Source organism: Homarus americanus, unplaced genomic scaffold, assembly GCF_018991925.1.
Source record: "Homarus americanus isolate GMGI-L3 unplaced genomic scaffold, GMGI_Hamer_2.0 scaffold18703, whole genome shotgun sequence".
Classification (NCBI taxonomy): domain Eukaryota; kingdom Metazoa; phylum Arthropoda; class Malacostraca; order Decapoda; family Nephropidae; genus Homarus; species Homarus americanus.
The window spans coordinates 14,590,147-14,611,787 of NW_024749779.1; positions in this window are offsets into that span (position 1 = coordinate 14,590,147).

The following is a 21,641-nucleotide window of genomic DNA, read 5'->3' on the forward strand; positions in this document are numbered from 1 at the left end:
TCCCTGCTCGAGTATAACAAAGTTCCCTGATCGAGTATAACAAAGTTCCCTGATCGAGTATAACAAAGTCCCCTGGTCGAGGATAACAAAGTCCCATGCTCGAGTATAACAAAGTCCCCTAGTCGAGTATAAAAAAGTCCACTCATCGAGTATAACAAAGGTCCCTAATCGAGTATAACAAAGTTCCCTGATCGAGTATAACAAAGTTCCCTGATCGAGTATAACAAAGTCCCCTGGTCGAGGATAACAAAGTCCCATGCTCGAGTATAACAAAGTTGCCTGGTCGAGTATAACAAAGGCCCCTCATCGAGAATAACAAAGCCCCCTTATCGAGCATAACAAAGGCGCCTAGTCGAGTATAACAAAGCCCCCTAATCGAGTATAACAAAGTCCCCTCATCGAGTGTAACACAGCCCCCTCATCGAGTATAACAAAGTCCCCTAATCGAGTATACCAAAGTCCCCTGATCGAGCATAACAAAGGCCCCTGGTCGGGTATAACAAAGTCCGCTGGTCGAGTATAACAAAGTCCCATGGTCGATTATTACAGAGTCTCCTGATTGAGTAAAACAAAATCTCTGATCGAGTATAACAAAGTCCCCTGGTCCAGTATGACAAAGTCCCCTCATCGAGTATAACAAAGTCCCTTGATCGAGTATTATTAACTCCTCTGATCGAGTATAAAAAAGTCACCTGATCGAGTATAACAAAGTTCCCTGACGAGTATAACAAAGTTCCCTAATCGAGTATAACAAAGTCCCTTGGTCGAGGATAACAAAGTCCCATGCTCGAGTATAACAAAGTCCCCTGGTCGAGTATAACAAAGTCCCCTCATCGAGTATAACAAAGGTCCCTGATCGAGTATAACAAAGTTCCCTGATCGAGTATAACAAAGTTCCCTAATCGCGTATTACAAAGTCCCCTGGTCGAGGATAACAAAGACCCTTACTCGAGTATAACAAAGCCCTCTGATCGAGTATAAAAAAATCGCCTTATCGAGTATAACAAAGTCCCCTCATCGAGTATAACAAAGGTCCCTGATCGAGTATAACAAAGTTCCCTGATCGAGTATAACAAAGTTCCTGATCGAGTATAACAAAGTCCCCTGGGCGAGGATAACAAAGTCCCATGCTCGAGTATAACAAATTCCCCAGGTCGAGTATAACAAATTCCTTGGTCGAGTATAACAAAGGTCCCTGATCGAGTATAACAAAGTTCCCTGATCGAGTATAAGAAAGTTTCCTGATCGAGTATAACAAAGTCCCCTGGTCGAGGATAACAAAGTCCCATGCTGGAGTATAACAAAGTCCCCTGGTCGAGTACAACAAAGGCCCCTAATCGAGAATAACAAAGCCCCCTTATCGAGCATAACAAAGGCGCCTAGTCGAGTATAACAAAGCCCCCTAATCGAGTATAACAAAGTCCCCTGATCGAGTATAACAAAGCCCCCTCATCGAGTATAACAAACTCCCTTGATAGAGTATACCAATGTCCCCTGATCGAGCATAACAAAGGCCCCTGGTCGAGTATAACAAAGTCCCCTGGTCGAGTATAACAAAGTACCCTGGTCGAATATTACAAAGTCTCCTGATTGAGTAAAACGAAATCCCCTGATCGAGTATAACAAAGTCCCCTGGTCCAGTATGACAAAGTCCCCTCATCGAGTATAACAAAGTCCCTCGATCGAGTATTATTAACTCCTCTGATCGAGTATAAAAAAGTCACCTGATCGAGTATAACAAAGTCCCCTGGTCGAGGATAACAAAGTCCCATGCTCGAGTATAACAAAGTCCCCTGGTCGAGCATAACAAAGTCCCCTGATCGAGTATAACAAAGGTCCCTGATCTAGTATAACAAAGTTCCCTGATCGAGTATAACAAAGTTCCCTAATCGATTATAACAAAGTTCTCTGATCGAGTATAACAAAGTTCCCTGATCGAGTACAACAAAGTCCCCTGGTCGAGGATAACAAAGTCCCATGCTCGAGTATAACAAAGTACCCTGGTCGAGTATAACAAAGTCCCCTCATCGAGTATAACAAAGGTCCCTCATCGCGTATAACAAAGTCCCCTGATCGAGTATACCAAAGTCCCCTGAGCGAGCATAACAAAGGCCCCTGGTCGAGTATAACAAAGTCCCCTGGTCGAGTATAACAAAGGCCTGATCAAGTATAACTAAGTCCCTGGTCGAAGTATAACAAGTCCTGGTCGATTATTACAGAGTCTCTTGATTGAGTAAAACAAAATCCCCTGATCAGGCATAACAAAGTCCCCTGGTCAGTATGACAAAGTCCCTCATCAAGTATAAACAAAGTCCCTCGATCGAGTATTATACTCCTCTGATCGAGTATAACAAAGTCACCTGATCGAGTATAACAAAGTCCCCTCATCGAAGTATAAAGCTCCCTCATCGAGTATAACAAAGTCCCCTGATCGAGTATAAAAAAGTTCTAGATCGAGTATAACAAAGTCCCTCATCGAGTATAACAAGTACCCTTATCGAGTATAACAAAGTCCCCTGGTCGAAGGGAAAACAAAAGTCCCCTATTCGATTATTACAGAGTCTCCTGATTAGGTAAAACCAAAATCCCTGATCGAGTATAACAGAGTCCCCTGATCAAGTATAACAAAGGTCCTGATCGAGTATAACAAAGCCCTAATAGAGCATAACAAAGTCCTAATCAAGTATAACAAACTCCAATCATTGAGTATAACAAAGTACCCACCGATCGAGTATAAACAAAGTCCAGTGGTCGAGGAAAACAAGAGTCCTGCTCGAGGTGTAACCAAAAGGTCCCTGGTCGAGTACAACAAAAGTCCCTGATCGAGTATAACAAAGTGCCTCATTGAGGATAACAAACCCCCTAATCAGGTATAACAAAGGTCCTGATCAGTATAACAAAGTCTGATCGAGAATAACAAAGTCCCTGGTCAAGGATAACAAAGACCCTTGCTCGAGTATAACAAAGCCCACTGATCCAGTATAAAAAATCGCCTTATCAAGGTATAACAAAGTCCCTCATCGAGTAAACAAGGTCCTGATCAGAGTATAACAAAGTTTCCTGATCGGTATAACAAAGTTCCCTGATCGAGTATAACAAAGTCCCCTGGTCGAGGATAACAATGTCCATGCTCGAGTATAACAAAGTCCCCCTGGTCGAGTATAACAAAGTCCCTTCATCGAGTATAACAAAGGTTCCTGATCGAGTATAACAAAGTTCACTGATCCAGGTAAAGTCCCTGATCGAGGATAACAAAGCCCCATGCTCAGGTATAACAAAGTCCCGTGGTCGAGTATAACAAAGGCCCTGATCGAGAATAAACAAAACCCCCTCATCGAGGTATAACAAGTCCATGATCCAGGTATGCAAAGTCCCCTGATCCGAGCATAACTAAAGACCCTGGTCAGGTATAACAAAGTCCCCTGGTCGATTATTACAGAGTCTCCTGATTGAGTAAAACAAAAATCTGATCGAGTATAACAAAAGTCCCATCGGTATTATAACTCCTCTGATCGAGTATAAAAAAGTCACCTGATGTGTAATAAAAAGTTCCCTAGAGAGTATAACAACGTTCCTGATCCCAGGTATAACAAAGTCCCTGGTGAGATAACAAAGTCCCAAACCAGTATAACAAAGAATCCCACTGGTCATTATAACAAAATCCCTCATCGAAAAGTATAACAAAGGTCCTGATCAGTATAAGAAAGTTCCTGATCCAGTATAACAAAAGTTCCACAATCGAGTATAACAAAGTCCCTGGTCGAGATAAAAAGAACCTTACAAGAATATAACAAAGCCCTCTGATCGGTATAAAAAATCGCCTTATCGGTACAACAAATCCCCTCATCAAAAATAACAAAGGTCCTGATCAGAGTATAACAAAGGTTCCCTAATCGATTATAACAAAGTTCTCTGATCAAAAGTACTAACAAAATTTCCTGATCAAGTACAACAAAGTCCCTGATCAAGGATAACAAAAGTCCCATGTCGGTATAACAAAAGTACCCTGGTCGGTATAACAAGTCCCCTCACCAGAGTATAACAAAAGGTCCTCATCGCGTACTAACAAGTCCCTGATCAGTATACCAAAGTCCCTGAGCGAAGCATAACAAAAGGCCCTGGTCGAGTACAGCAATCCCCTGGTCGTATAACAAGTCCTGATTAGATTATTACAAGTCTCGTGATTGGGTAAACAAAATCACTGATCCCGAGTATAACAACAAAGATTTCAGTATGACAAAGTCCCTCATCGAGTATAACAAAGTCATGATCGAGTAATGCTCCTCTGATCGAGTATAAAAAGTCACCTGATCAGTATAGTTCCCTCGAGTAAAAAAGTTCTGATCGAGTATAACAAAGCCCTGGTCGAGGATAACAAAGTCCCATGCTCAGGTATAACAAAGTCCTGAATAAAATTATAACAAAGTCCCCTCATCAAGTATAACAAAAGGTCCCTGATCAAGTATAACAAGTTCTAATCGACCAGGGACTTTTATTCCTCTCGATCAAAACTTGTTATCTCGATCGAAACATAATCGATCAATTCTCGATGAACTTTGTTGATAAAACATTTTATACTAGTTCAAAGCCTTCTCAGTCTTTGTTATCCTCGACCGAGACTATGCAATACGCAATTGAGAACTTTGTTATACTCGATCGAAACATTATACTCGATCAGGACCATGATACCACTCGATGAGGGACTTTCTCTGAAGAAAGACTTTATTACTCGACGTAAACGTATCTCGACAGAGGACTTGATATCGAAAGAACTTTGTTATACTCAATCAGCTGACACATACACGATCGAGAGTTAATAATACTACGATCAGGACTTGTTATACTCGATGAACACTGTCATCTAAACCAGGGGTTCGTGCTCTCCGATAGAAGTGTTTACTCAATCAGGACTCTTCGACAGAGACTTGTTTTCTCGACCAGGGCGCTAACATGCTCAATCAGAAATTGCTATACTCAATCAGGGATTTTGTTATCGATTAGAAACTTTGTTATACTCGACTAAACGCTTTGTTATGCTCGATAAAGAGACTTTATTACCACCGATGAGCGCAATGCTCAACCGAACCAGGCATGATATGCTGAGCATGGTTTGTTATCCTCGACCAAGACTTTATACTCGATCAGGAACTTTGTATACTCGATAAAAAACATGCCATACTCGACAAGACGCTACCTTATACTCGATGAGAACGTATATACCGACCAGGGACTTGTTACTCAACGAAGTTTTGTTATCCTCGACCGAACTTTTAACCGATCGAAACTATTATTATACTCGACAAAACGCTATATGAACAAATTATACTCAATGAGAACTGTTATACTCGATAACATTTTATATATACTCGATCAGAGACTTTGTTATACTCTAACAAGGTCTTTGTTATCATGACCAGGACTTCCGATCGTCGAACTTATTACTCAATGGTTTACTCGATGAATTTTGTTATACTCGAACAGACATTACTGTTATCGATGATTGCTTTGTATACTCGATTAGGTTTTGTTATACTCAGTCAAGACCTCTATTATACTCGTGAACGCTTTGTTATGCGCGATCGGGGACTTTGACCCATACTCGTGAAACGCTGTTAACTCGATATTGAACTTTGTTATACTCAATTAAGACTTTGTTCATATTCGACCAGGAACTTTGTTATACCGATCAGAAACTTGTAACTCGATCAAGAAACTTTGTTGTACTCGATCAGAAGACGCTGTAATAAGACGGGCTTTTATACTCAAGACTGTTATATCGACCAACCTATGACATGATCCATCAGAGGACTTTAATACTCGATGAGACACTATTCCTGCTCGATCGAAAGAAACTTTGTATACTCTCGATCAACTTTGTTATCCTCAATGAGGGGCGCTGTTATACTCGATCAGTACTATACTCGATGATTGAAGTTTGTTATACTTGATTAGGGACTTTATACTCCAGGGACTTGTTATATATCTAAGACCTTTATATATACTTGATCGGGGACTGTTATCGAGGACGACAGACCAGGGGACTCTGTTATACTCGATCACGGGACTTTTATTTTCGATCAGAGGAGTATATACTCGATCAGGGATTGACTTATACTCGATCAGGGAATTTGTCATACTAGACCAGGGGACTTTGTCCATACTCAGAAGAACTTTGTTATACTCGACCAGAAACTTTGATATGCTTTCGATGAAAGGACTTTGACCATACTCGATGACGGAGCTTTGTTATACTCGATCAGTGGACTTTGTTGATACTCGATCAGAGACTTTGTTTACTCGAGCAGAGATTTCTAATACTCGATCAGGATGTATTTATACTCGATCAGGGGATTTTATTATACTCGATCAGAACTTTACTCTCGACCACAGACTTTGTTATACTCGAGCAAAAGAACTTTCCTTCCTCGACCATAGGACTTGTTACACTTGATCAGGGACTTTGTTATACTCGAACAGGGATAGTTATACTCGATTAGGAACCTTTAGTTGTACTCGATCAAGGGCTTTGTATATGATCGAGACTTTACTCGATCAAAGTTATATACTCGATCAAGGGACTTTTGTTTATACTCGATGAAAGTTTTGTCATACTAGACCAGGGAGACTTTGTTATACTCGATCAGAGATTATTTTTACTCAATCAGGGAACTCTGTAATAATCGACCAGGGAACTTTTGTTGCTCGATCGAAGTTTTGTATGCTCGATCAGAGACTTTGTTATACTCGATGAAGACTCGATCGGGATTTGTTATGCTCGATAAGACTTTATTATTCGTCAAGGCATTGATATACTCGACCAGAAGACTTTGTTATCGATAAGAACTCGATCAGGGACTTTGACTAATCGACCAGGGGACTGTTATACTCGATCAGGGACACTTTGTTATACTCGATCAGGGTTTTGTTATACTCGATCGGAAGTTTGTTATCGATAAGATCAGGGAACTTGTTATACTCGACAAGGACTTTGTTATACCGAGCATGAGACTTTGTTATCACTCGACCAGGGACTTTGTTTTACTCGATCAGGGGCTTTTGTTATACTCGATCAGGGAACTGTTATACTCGATCAGACTGTTCCCGATCAAGACTTTGTTATACCTCGATCGGACCTTTGTTATACTCGATGAGGACTTTGTTATACTCGATAAGGCGATTTTATATACTCGATCAGTGGGCTTTGTTATTCTCGAAACAAGAGTCTTTGTTATCCTTGACCAGGGACTTTGTTATACTCGTCAGGGCCCTTTGTTTTACTCGATGAACTTTACTCGATCAGGGGACTTTGTTACACTCGATGAAGACTGTTATACTCGATGATTGAACTTTGTTATACTCGATCAGGGGCCTTTCTTTACTCGATGAGGGACTTTGTTATACTCGAGCAGGGGACTTTTGTTATATTCGACCCAGGACTTTGTTATACTCGATCAGGACATACTTGATCAAGGGGCTTTGTTATACTCGTCGAACTTTTACTACTCGGTCAAGAACTGCACATGCTCGATCAGGGACTTTGTTATACTCGATGATTGAACTTGTTATACTTGATTAGGGACTTTGTTTTACTCTCACCAGGGACTTGTAATTCATCGATTGATACTTTAATCAGACTTTGTTTTACTCGATGAGGGGACTTTGTTATACTCGATCAGGGGACTTTGTTATACTCGATGAGGGACCTTTGTTATACTCGATGATTGGACTTTGTTATACTCGATCAGGGGCTTTTGTTTTACTCGATGAGGGGACTTTGTTATACTCGAGCAGGAGACTTTGTTATATTCGACCAGGGACTTTGTTATACTCGATCAGGGACCTTTGTTATACTTGATCAAGGGGCTTTGTTATACTCGATCAGGGGACTTTGTTCTACTCGGTCAGGGACCTTTGTTATATTCGATCAGGGACCTTTGTTGTACTCGATCAGGGGACTTTGTTATACTCGATGAGGGACCTTTGTTATACTCGATGATTGGACTTTGTTATACTTGATTAGGGGACTTTGTTATATTCGACCAGGGACTTTGTTTTCCTCGACCACTGGACTTTGTTATACTCGATCAGGGTACTTTGTTATACTCGATGATTGAACTTTGTTATACTTGATTAGGGACTTTGTTTTACTCTACCAGGGACTTTGTAATACTCGATCAGGGACTTTGTTATACTTGATCAGGGACTTTGTTATACTTGATCAGGGGGCTTTGTTATACTCGATCAGGGGACTTTGTTATACTCGATGAGGGACCTTTGTTATACTCGATCAGGGACCTTTGTTTTCCTCGACCACTGGACTTTGTTATACTCGATTAGGGTACTTTGTTTTCCTCGATCACTGGACTTTGTTATACTCGATCAGGGTACTTTGTTATACTCGATGATTGGACTTTATTATACTTGATTAGGGGACTTTGTTATACTCTACCAGGGACTTTGTTATACTCGATCAGGGACCTTTGTTATACTTGATCAGGGGTCTTTGTTATGCTAGATCAGGGGACATTGTCATACTGGACCATGGGACTCTGTTATACTCGATCAGGGGACTTTGTTTTACTCGATGAGGGGACTCTGTAATACTCGACAAGGGGACTTTGTTATACTCGACCAGGGGCCTTTGTTATGCTCGATCAGGGGACTTTTGTATACACGATTAGGGACCTTTGTTATACTCGATCAGTGGACCTTGTCATACTGGACCAGGGGACTCTGGTATACTCGATCAGGGGACTTTGTTTTACTCGATCAGGGGATATGTTATACTCGATCAGGGGATTTTGTTATACTCGATCAGGGGAATTTGTCATACTGGACCAGGGGACTTTGTTATACTCGAGCAGGGGACTTTGTTATGCTCGACCAGGGGCCTTTGTTATGCTCGATTAGGGGACTTTGTTATACTCGATGAGGGAGCTTTGTTATACTCGACCACGGGACTTTGTTATACTCGATCAGGGGACTTTGTTTTACTCGACCAGAGGACTTTCTTATACTCGATCAGGGGATATGTTATACTCGATGAGGGGATTTTGTTATACTCGATCAGGGGACTTTTTTATACTCGACCACGGGACTTTGTTATACTCGAGCAAGGGACTTTATTATCCTCGACCATGGGACTTTGTTATACTCGATCAGGGGACTTTGTTATACTCGAACAGGGAATTGGTTATACTCGATTAGGGACCTTTGTTGTACTCGATCAGGGGTCTTTGTTATACACGATCAGGGGACTTTTTTATACTCGATCAGAGGAGTTAATAATACTCGATCAAGGGACTTTGTTATACTCGATGAGGGGACTTTGTCATACTGGACCAGGGGACTTTGTTATTCTCGATCAGGGGATTTTGTTTTACTCAATCAGGAGACTCTGTAATAATCGACCAGGGAACTTTGTTATACTCGACCAGGGGACTTAGTTATACTCGAGCATGGGACTTTGTTATCCTCGACCAGGGGACTTTGTTATACTCGATCAGGGAACTTTGTTATACTCGATCAGGGAACTTTGTTATACTCGATCAGGGACCTTTGTTATACTCGATGAGGGGACTTTGTTATACTCGACCAGGGGACTTTGTTATACTCGAGCATGATGTTTTGTTATCCTCGACCAGGGGACTTTGTTATACTCGATAAGGGAACTTTGTTATACTCGATCCAGAACTTTGTTATACTCGATCAGGGACCTTTGTTATACTCGATGAGGGGACTTTGTTATACTCGACCAGGGGACTTTGTTATACTCGAGCATGGGTTTTGTTATCCTCGACCAGGGGACTTTGTTATACTCGATAAGGGAACTTTGTTATACTCGATCAAGGAACTTTGTTATACTCGATCAGGGACCTTTGTTATACTCGATGAGGGGACTTTGTTTTACTCGATAAGGCGATTTTTTTATACTCGGTCAGTGGGCTTTGTTATACTCGAGCAAGAGTCTTTGTTATCCTTGACCAGGGGGTTTGTTATACTCGATCAGGGGCCTTTGTTTTACTCGATGAGGGGACTTTGTTATACTCGAGCAGGGGACTTTGTTATATTCGACCAGGGGACTTAGTTATACTCGATCAGGGACCTTTGTTATACTTGATCAAGGGGCTTTGTTATACTCAATCAGGGGACTTTGTTATACTCGGTCAGGGACCTTTGTTATACTCGATCAGGGACCTTTGTTATACTCGATCAGGGGACTTTGTTATACTCGATGAGGGACCTTTGTTATACTCGATGATTGGACTTTGTTATACTCGATTAGGGGACTTTGTTATATTCGACCAGGGACTTTGTTTTCCTCGACCACTGGACTTTGTTATACTCGATCAGGGTACTTTGTTATACTCGATGATTGGACTTTCTTATACTTGATTAGGGGACTTTGTTATACTCTATCAGGGACTTTGTTATACTCGATCAGGGACCTTTGTTATACTTGATCAGGGGTCTTTGTTATGCTCGATCAGGGGACATTGTCATACTGGACCAGGGGACTCTGTTATTCTCGATCAGGGGACTTTGTTTTACTCGATGAGGGGACTCTGTAATACTCGACAAGGGGACTTTGTTATACTCGACCAGGGGACTTTGTTATACTCGACCAGGGGCCTTTGTTATGCTCGATCAGGGGACTTTTGTATACTCGATTAGGGGCCGTTGTTATACTCGATCAGTTGACTTTGTTATACACGATCAGGGGACTTTGTTATACTCGATCAGGGGGCTTTGTTACCCTCAATGAGGGGCCTTTGTTATACTCGATCAGGGGGCTTTGTTATACTCGACCAAAGGACTTTGTTACACTCGAGCAGGGGACTTTGTTTTCCTCGACCAGGGGTCTTTGTTATACTCGATAAGGGTACTTTGTTATACTCGATGAGGGGACTTTGTTATACTCGATCTGGGGACTTTGTTATACTTGACCAAAGGACTTTGTTACACTCGAGCAGGGGACTTTGTTATACTCGACCAGGGGACTTTGTTATACTCGATGAGGGAGCTTTGTTATACTCGATGAGGGGACTTTGTTATCCTCGACCATGGGACTTTGTTATACTCGATCAGGGGACTTTGATATAATCGATCAGGGACCTTTGTTGTACTCGATCAGGGGACTTTGTTATACTCGATTAGGGGGATATGTTAAACTCGACTAGGCGCCTTTGTTATCCTCGAAAAGAGGGCTTTGTTATTCTCGATCAGGGGCCTTTGTTATACTCGATGAGGGGACTTTGTTATACTCGATAAGGCGATTTTTTATAATCGATTAGTGGGCTTTGTTATACTCGAGCAAGGAACTTTGTTATACTCGTCGAGGGGACTTTGTTATACTCGGTCAGGGGCCTTTGTTTTACTCGATGAAGGGACTTAGTTATACTCGATCAGGGGACTTTGTTATACTCGATGAGTGACCTTTGTTATACTTGATGAGTGGAGTTTGTTATACTCGATCAGGAGACTTTGTTATACTCGATCAGGGACCTTTGTTGTACTTGATCAGGGGGCTTTATTATCCTCGACCATGGGACTTTGTTATACTCGATCAGGGGACTTTGTTATAATCGATCAGGGGACTTTGGTATACTCGATCAGGGGCCGTTGTTATACTCGATCAAGGGACTTTGTGATACTCGATGAGGGGGCTTTGTTATACTCGAACAGGGGACTTTGTTATATTCGATCAGGGGGCTTTGTTATACTCGACTAGGCGCCTTTGTTATGCTCAATAAGGGGGCTTTGTTATTCTCGATCAAGGGACTTTGTTATACTCGACCAGAGGACTTTGTTATACTCGACCAGGGGCCTTTTTTATGCTTGATTAGGGGACTTTGTTATACTCGATCAGGGGACTTTGTTATACTCGATCAGGGGACTTTGTTATACTCGATCAGGGACCTTTGTTACACTCGATGAGGGGACTTTGTTATACTCGAAAAGGGGACTTTGTTATACTCGATCAGGGACCTTTGTTATACTCGATGATTGGACTTTGTTATACTCGATTAAGGGACTTTGTTATACTCGATGAGAGGGCTTTGTTATACTCGACTAGGCGCTTTTGTTATGCTCGATATGGAGGCTTTGTTATTGTCAATCAGGGGCCTTTGTTATACTCGATTAGGGGACTTTGTTAAACTCGAGTAGGGGACTTTGTTATCTTCGACCAGGGAACTTTGTTATACTTGATCAGGGGACTTTGTTTTACTCGATCAGAGGACTCTGTAATACTCGACCAGGGGACTTTGTTATACTCGATCAAGGGACTTTGTTATACTCGATCAGGGAGCTTTGTTATACTCAACCAGGGGTCTTTGATATACTCGATCAAAGGCCTCTGTTATATTCGATCAAGGGCCTTTGTTATACTCGATCAGGGGACTTTGTTATACTCGATAACGGGCCTTTGTTAGACTCGCTCAGGGGCCTAGTTATACTCGACCAGGGGTCTTTGTTATACTCGATCAGGGGATTTTCTTATACTCGATCAGGGGACTTTGTTATACTCGACCACGGGACTTTGGTATAGCCGAACATTGGACTTTGTTATCCTTGACCAGGGGACATTGTTATACTCGATCAAGGGACTTTGTTATACTCGATCAGGGGACTTTGTTGTACTCGATGAGGGACCTTTGTTGCATTCGGTGAGGGGACTTTTTTATACTCGATAAGGGGACTTTGTTATACACGATCAGGGACCTTTGTTATACTCGATGATTGGACTTTGTTATACTCGATCAGGGTACATTGTTATACTCGATGATTGGACTTTATTATACTCGATCAGGGGACTTTGTTATACTCGATCAGGGGGCTTTGTTATCCTCAATGAGGGCCCTTTGTTATACTCGATCAGGGGACTTTGTTATACTCGACCAGGGGACTTTGTTACACTCGAGAAGGAGACTCTGTTTTCCTCGACCACTGGACTTTGTTATACTCGATCAGGGTACTTTGTTATACTCGATGATTGGAGTTTGTTATACTTGATTAGGGGACTTTGTTATACTCTACCAGGGACTTTGTTATCCTCGATCAGGGACCTTTGTTATACTTGATCAGGGGACTTTGTTATACTCGATCAGGGGACTTTGTCATACTGGACCAGGGGACTCTGTTATACTCGATCAGGGGACTTTGTTTTACTCGATCAGGGGATATGTTATACTCGATCAGGGTATTTTGTTATACTCGATCAGGGGAATTTGTCATACTGGACCAGGGGACTTTGTTATACTCGAGCAGGGGACTTTGATATACTCGACCAGGGGCCTTTGTTATGCTCGATTAGGGGACTTTGTTATACTCGATGAGGGAGCTTTGTTATACTCGACAGGGGACTTTGTTATACTCGATCAGGGGACTTTGTTTTACTCGACCAGAGGACTTTCTTATACTCGATCAGGTGATATGTTATACTCGATCAGGGGATTTTGTTATACTCGATCAGGGGACTTTTTTATACTCGACCACGGGACTTTGTTATACTCGAGCAAGGGACTTTATTATCCTCGACCATGGGACTTTGTTATACTCGATCAGGGGACTTTGTTATACTCGAACAGGGAATTGGTTATACTCGATTAGGAACCTTTGTTGTACTCGATCAGGGGGCTTTGTTATACTCGATCAGGGGACTTTTTTATACTCGATCAGAGGAGTTAATAATACTCGATCAAGGGACTTTGTTATACTCGATGAGGGGACTTTGTCATACTGGACCAGGGGACTTTGTTATACTCGATCAGGGGATTTTGTTTTACTCAATCAGGAGACTCTGTAATAATCGACCAGGGAACTTTGTTATGCTCGATCAGGGGACTTTGGTATACTCGATCAGGGGACTTTGTTATACTCGATGAGGGGGCTTTGTTATACTCGATCAGGGGACTTTGTTATACTCGATTAGGGGGCTTTGTTATACTCGACTAGGCGCCTTTGTTATGCTCGATAAGGGGGCTTTGTTATTCTCGATCAGGGGCCTTTGTTATACTCGACCAGGGGACTTTGTTATACTCGAGCATGGGACTTTGTTATCCTCGACCAGGGGACTTTGTTATACTCGATCAGGGAACTTTGTTATACTCGATCAGGGAACTTTGTTATACTCGATCAGGGACCTTTGTTATACTCGATGAGGGGACTTTGTTATGCTCGACCAGGGGACTTTGTTATACTCGAGCATGGGGCTTTGTTATCCTCGACCAGGGGACTTTGTTATACTCGATAAGGGAACTTTGTTATACTCGATCAGGGAACTTTGTTATACTCGATCAGGGACCTTTGTTATACTCGATGAGGGGACTTTGTTATACTCGATAAGGCGATTTTTTTATACTCGATCAGTGGGCTTTGTAATACTCGAGCATGAGTCTTTGTTATCCTTGACCAGGGGACTTTGTTATACTCGATCAGGGGCCTTTGTTTTACTCGATGAGGGGACTTTGTTATACTCGATCAGGGGACTTTGTTATACTCGATGAGGGACCTTTGTTATACTCGATGATTGGACTTTGTTATACTCGATCAGGGGCTTTTGTTTTACTCGATGAGGGGACTTTGTTATACTCGAGCAGGAGACTTTGTTATATTCGACCAGGGACTTTGTTATACTCGATCAGGGACCTTTGTTATACTTGATCAAGGGGCTTTGTTATACTCGATCAGGGGACTTTGTTCTACTCGGTCAGGGACCTTTGTTATATTCGATCAGGGACCTTTGTTGTACTCGATCAGGGGACTTTGTTATACTCGATGAGGGACCTTTGTTATACTCGATGATTGGACTTTGTTATACTTGATTAGGGGACTTTGTTATATTCGACCAGGGACTTTGTTTTCCTCGACCACTGGACTTTGTTATACTCGATCAGGGTACTTTGTTATACTCGATGATTGAACTTTGTTATACTTGATTAGGGACTTTGTTTTACTCTACCAGGGACTTTGTAATACTCGATCAGGGACTTTGTTATACTTGATCAGGGACTTTGTTATACTTGATCAGGGGGCTTTGTTATACTCGATCAGGGGACTTTGTTATATTCGATGAGGGACCTTTGTTATACTCGATCAGGGACCTTTGTTTTCCTCGACCACTGGACTTTGTTATACTCGATTAGGGTACTTTGTTTTCCTCGATCACTGGACTTTGTTATACTCGATCAGGGTACTTTGTTATACTCGATGATTGGACTTTATTATACTTGATTAGGGGACTTTGTTATACTCTACCAGGGACTTTGTTATACTCGATCAGGGACCTTTGTTATACTTGATCAGGGGTCTTTGTTATGCTAGATCAGGGGACATTGTCATACTGGACCATGGGACTCTGTTATACTCGATCAGGGGACTTTGTTTTACTCGATGAGGGGACTCTGTAATACTCGACAAGGGGACTTTGTTATACTCGACCAGGGGCCTTTGTTATGCTCGATCAGGGGACTTTTGTATACACGATTAGGGACCTTTGTTATACTCGATCAGTGGACCTTGTCATACTGGACCAGGGGACTCTGGTATACTCGATCAGGGGACTTTGTTTTACTCGATCAGGGGATATGTTATACTCGATCAGGGGATTTTGTTATACTCGATCAGGGGAATTTGTCGTACTGGACCAGGGGACTTTGTTATACTCGAGCAGGGGACTTTGTTATGCTCGACCAGGGGCCTTTGTTATGCTCGATTAGGGGACTTTGTTATACTCGATGAGGGAGCTTTGTTATACTCGACCACGGGACTTTGTTATACTCGATCAGGGGACTTTGTTTTACTCGACTAGAGGACTTCTTATACTCGATCAGGGGATATGTTACATACTCGATGAAGGGGATTTTGGTATACTCGATCAGGGGACTTTTTGCTCTCAGCCACGGGACTTTGTTATACTCGACAAGGTGCTATTATCACTATTCGCGCTGGGTTTTGTTATACTCGATCAGGGGACTTTTGTATACTCGAACAGGGGTGGTTTATACTCGATTGGGGACCTTTGTTGTACTCGATCAGGGTCTTTGTTATATATCGATCGGACTTTTATATACTCGATCAGGGGGCGTTATAGCCATCGTCAAGGGACTTTGTTATACTCGTGAGGTTTGTCATACTGGACCAGGACTTTGTTATACTCGATCAGGGGATTTTGTTTTCCTCAGGGGCGCTCTGTCAATCGACCGAACTTTGTTATACTCTATCAGGGGACTTTGTTATACTCGATCAGGGATCTTTGTTATACTCTTTCAGGGGGCTTTGTTATTCTCGATTAGGGGACTTTGTTATACTCGATCAGGGGACTTTGTTATACTCGATCAGGGGACTTTGTTTATACTCGATCAGGGTCCTTTGTTATACTCGATTAGGGGGCTTTGTTATACTCGATCAGGGGGCTTTGTCATACTTTGGTGGGGACTTTGTTATATTCGACGGGGACTTTGTTTTCCTCCGACCACTGGACTTTGTTATACTCGATCAGGGTACTTTGTTATACTCAGTAGTTGGACTTTATTATACTCGATCAACGAGGACTTTGTTATACTCGATGGGGGCTTTGTTATCCTAATGTAGGGGCCTTTGTTATATCGTCAGGGGACTTTGTTGCTCACTCGACCAGGGACTTTGCTACACTCGAGAAGGAGACTCTGTTTGCCACTCACGACCACTGGTTTTGTTATACTCGATCCAGGGTACTTTTCCATTTATACTCGATGATTGGGTTTGTTATACTGATTAGGGTTTGTTATACTCTACCGGGACTTTGTTGCTACTCGATCAGGGACCTTTGTTATACTTGATCAGGGGACTTTGTTATACTCGATCAGGGGACTTTGTCTCATACTGGACCAGGGACTCTGTTGCATACTCGATCAGGGGACTTTGTTTTACTCGATCAGGGGATATGTTATACTCGATCAGGGGATTTTGTTATACTCGATCAGGGGAATTTGTCAGACTGGACCAGGGGACTTTGTTATACTCGAGCAGGGGACTTTGATATACTCGACCAGGGGCCTTTGTTATGCTCGATTAGGGGACTTTGTTATACTCGATGACGGAGCTTTGTTATACTCGAACAGGGGACTTTGTTATACTCGATCAGGGGACTTTGTTTTACTCGACCAGAGGACTTTCTTATACTCGATCAGGTGATATGTTATACTCGATCAGGGGATTTTGTTATACTCGATCAGGGGACTTTTTTATACTCGACCACGGGACTTTGTTATACTCGAGCAAGGGACTTCATTATCCTCGACCATGGGACTTTGTTATACTCGATCAGGGGACTTTGTTATACTCGAACAGGGAATTGGTTATACTCGATTAGAAACCTTTGTTGTACTCGATCAGGGGGCTTTGTTATACTCGATCAGGGGACTTTTTTATACTCGGTCAGAGGAGTTAATAATACTCGATCAAGGGACTTTGTTATACTCGATGAGGGGACTTTGTCATACTGGACCAGGGGACTTTGTTATAATCGATCAGGGGATTTTATTTTACTCAATCAGGAGACTCTGTAATAATCGACCAGGGAACTTTGTTATGCTCGATCAGGGGACTTTGGTATACTCGATCAGGGGACTTTGTTATACTCGATGAGGGGGCTTTGTTATACTCGATCAGGGGACTTTGTTATACTCGATTAGGGGGCTTTGTTATACTCGACTAGGCGCCTTTGTTATGCTCGATAAGGGGGCTTTCATTGCTTCTCGATCAAGTGCTGATACACCTCGACCAGAACTTTGTATACTCGAAACGTAGGACTTTGTTATCCTCGACCAGGGCTTTACTGGTATACTCAGGGAACTTTGTTATATGCTCAGTCAGGGCACTGTTATATACTCGATCTATGGGGACCTCTCATTATATTCGATGGGGGCGTGCCACTCGACCAGGGACTTTGCTATCACCTCGACCAGGGACGTTTGTGCTACTCGATAAGGGAACTTTGTTATACTCGATCATGGAACTTTGTTATACTCGATCAGGCACCTTTGTTATACTCGATGAGGGGACTTTGTTATACTCGATAAGGCGATTTTTTTATACTCGATCAGTGGGCTTTGTTATACTCGAGCAAGAGTCTTTGTTATCCATGACCAGGGGACTTTGTTATACTCGATCAGGGGCCTTTGTTTTACTCGATGAGGGGACTTTGTTATACTCGATCAGGGGACTTTGTTATACTCGATGAGGGAAGTTTGTTATACTCGATGATTCGGGCTGTACTCGATCAGGGGCTTTTGTTTTGCTCTGATAAGGGGACTTTGTTATACTCGAGCAGGGGACTTTGTTATATTCGACCGGGACTTTGTTATACTCTGATAGGGATGCTTTGTTGTACTCCGTCAGGGGACTTTGTTATACTCGATCAGGGACCTTTGTTATATACTCGATCAGGACGCTGTTTATTACTCGATCAGGGACTTGTTATACTCGATGGGGACTATGGTACTCACTCGATGATTGGACACATTGCTACTTTGATGAGGACTTTGTTGCGCATATTCCTGACCAGGGACTTTGTTTTCCTCGACCACTGGACTTTGTTATACCGTCAAATTGCTGTTTCTACTCGATGATTATGACTTTGTTATTTATACTTGATTAAGGACTTTGCTTTACTCTGGGACTTTGTAATACTCGATCGAGGACTTTGTTATACTTGATCAGGGACTTTGTTATACACTTAATCAGGGGACTGTTATACTCGATCAGAGGCTTTGTTATACTCGATAGAGGACCTTTGTTATATGATCAGGGACCTTTGTTGTTTTTCCTCGACCACTGGACTTTGTTATACTCGATCAGGGTACTTTGTTTTCCTCGATCACTGGTTTGGTATACTCGATCAGGGTACTTTATGCTGATCAGGGGACTTTTTATACACGATTGGGGTTTGTTATATGATCAGGGGGCCTTTGTTATACTCGATCGGACTTTGGCTATGCTTTGATTGGGACCTTTGTTATACTTGATCAGGGACTGTTATACTCCGATCAGGAGACATGTACTTCCACTGGACCAGGATCTGTTGCTACTTCCGATCAGGGGACTTTGTTATGCTCGATCAGAGGGACTTTTGTATACACGATTAGGGACCTTTGTTATACTTGATCAGGGGACTTTGTTATACTCGATCAGGGGACCTTGTCATACTGGACCAGGGGACTCTGTTATACTCGATCAGGGGACTTTGTTTTCTCGATCAGGGGATATGTTATACTCGATCAGGGGATATTGTTATACTCGATCAGGGGAATTTGTCATACTGGACCAGGGGACTTTGTTATACTCGAGCAGGGGACTTTGTTATACTCGACCAGGGGCCTTTGTTATGCTCGATTAGGGGACTTTGTTATACTCGATGAGGGAGCTTTGTTATACTCGACCACGGGACTTTGTTATACTCGATCAGGGGACTTTGTTTTACTCGACCAGAGGACTTTCTTATACTCGATCAGGGGATATGTTATACTCGATGAGGGGATTTTGTTATACTCGATCAGGGGACTTTTTTATACTCGACCACGGGACTTTGTTATACTCGAGCAAGGGACTTTATTATCCTCGACCATGGGACTTTGTTATACTCGATCAGGCGACTTTGTTATACTCGAACAGGGAATTGGTTATACTCGATTAGGGACCTTTGTTGTACTCGATCAGGGGTCTTTGTTATACTCGATCAGGGGACTTTTTTATACTCGATCAGAGGAGTTAATAATACTCGATCAAGGGACTTTGTTATACTCGATGAGGGGACTTTGTCATACTGGACCAGGGGACTTTGTTCTACTCGATGAGGGGACTTTGTTATACTCGACCAGGGGACTTTGTTATACTCGAGCATGTGGTTTTGTTATCCTCGACCAGGGGACTTTGTTATACTCGATAAGGGAACTTTGTTATACTCGATCAAGGAACTTTGTTATACTCGATCAGGGACCTTTGTTATACTCGATGAGGGGACTTTGTTATACTCGATAAGGCGATTTTTTTATACTCGATCAGTGGGCTTTGTTATACTCGAGCAAGAGTCTTTGTTATCCTTGACCAGGGGACTTTGTTATACTCGATCAGGGGCCTTTGTTTTACTCGATGAGGGGACTTTGTTATACTCGATCAGTGGACTTTGTTATACTCGATGAGGGTTCTTGTTATACTCGAAGATTGGACTTTGTTATACTCGATCAGGGGCCTTTGTTTTACTCGATGAGGGGACTTTGTTATACTCGAGCAGGGGACTTTGTTATATTCGACCAGGAACTTAGTTATACTCGATCAGGGACCTTTGTTATACTTGATCAAGGGGCTTTGTTATACTTGATCAGGGGATTTGTTATACTCGGTCAGGGACCTTTGTTATACTCGATCAGGGACCTTTGTTGTACTCGATCAGGGGACTTTGTTATACTTGATGAGGGACCTTTGTTATACTCGATGATTGGACTTTGTAATACTCGATTAGGGGACTTTGTTATATTCGACCAGGGACTTTGTTTTCCTCGACCACTGGACTTTGTTATACTCGATCAGGGTACTTTGTTATACTCGATGATTGGACTTTCTTATACTTGATTAGGGGACTTTGTTATACTCTACCAGGGACTTTGTTATACTCGATCAGGGACCTTTGTTATACTTGATCAGGGGTCTTTGTTATGCTCGATCAGGGGACATTGTCATACTGGACCAGGGGACTCTGTTATACTCGATCAGGGGACTTTGTTTTACTCGATGAGGGGACTCTGTAATACTCGACAAGGGGACTTTGTTATACTCGACCAGGGGACTTTGTTATACTCGACCAGGGGCCTTTGTAATGCTCGATCAGGGGACTTTTGTATACTCGATTAGGGGCCGTTGTTATACTCGATCAGGTGACTTTGTTATACACGATCAGGGGACTTTGTTATACTCGATCAGGGGGCTTTGTTATCCTCAATGAGGGGCCTTTGTTATACTCGATGAGGGGACTTTGTTATACTCGATAAGGCGATTTTTTATAGTCGATTAGTGGGCTTTGTTATACTCGAGCAAGGAACTTTGTTATACTCGTCGAGGGGACTTTGTTATACTCGGTTAGGGGCCTTTGTTTTACTCGATGAAGGGACTTTGTTATACTCGATCAGGGGACTTTGTTATACTCGATGAGTGACCTTTGTTATACTCGATGAGTGGAGTTTGTTATACTCGATCAGGGGACTTTGTTATAATCGATCAGGGACCTTTGTTGTACTCGATCAGGGGACTTTGTTATACTCGATTAGGGGGATTTGTTATACGCGACTAGGCGCCTTTGTTATGCTCGAAAAGGGGGCTTTGTTATTCTCGATTAGGGGCCTTTGTTATACTCGATGAGGGGACTTTGTTATACTCGATAAGGCGATTTTTTATAGTCGATCAGTGGGCTTTGTTATACTCGAGCAAGGAACTTTGTTATACTCGTCCAGGGGACGTTGTTATACTCGATGATGACCTTTGTTTTAATCGATGAGGGGACTTTGTTATACTCGATCAGGGACCTTTGTTATACTTGATCAGGGGGCTTTATTATCTTCGACCATGGGACTTTGTTATACTCGATCAGGGGACTTTGTTATAATCGA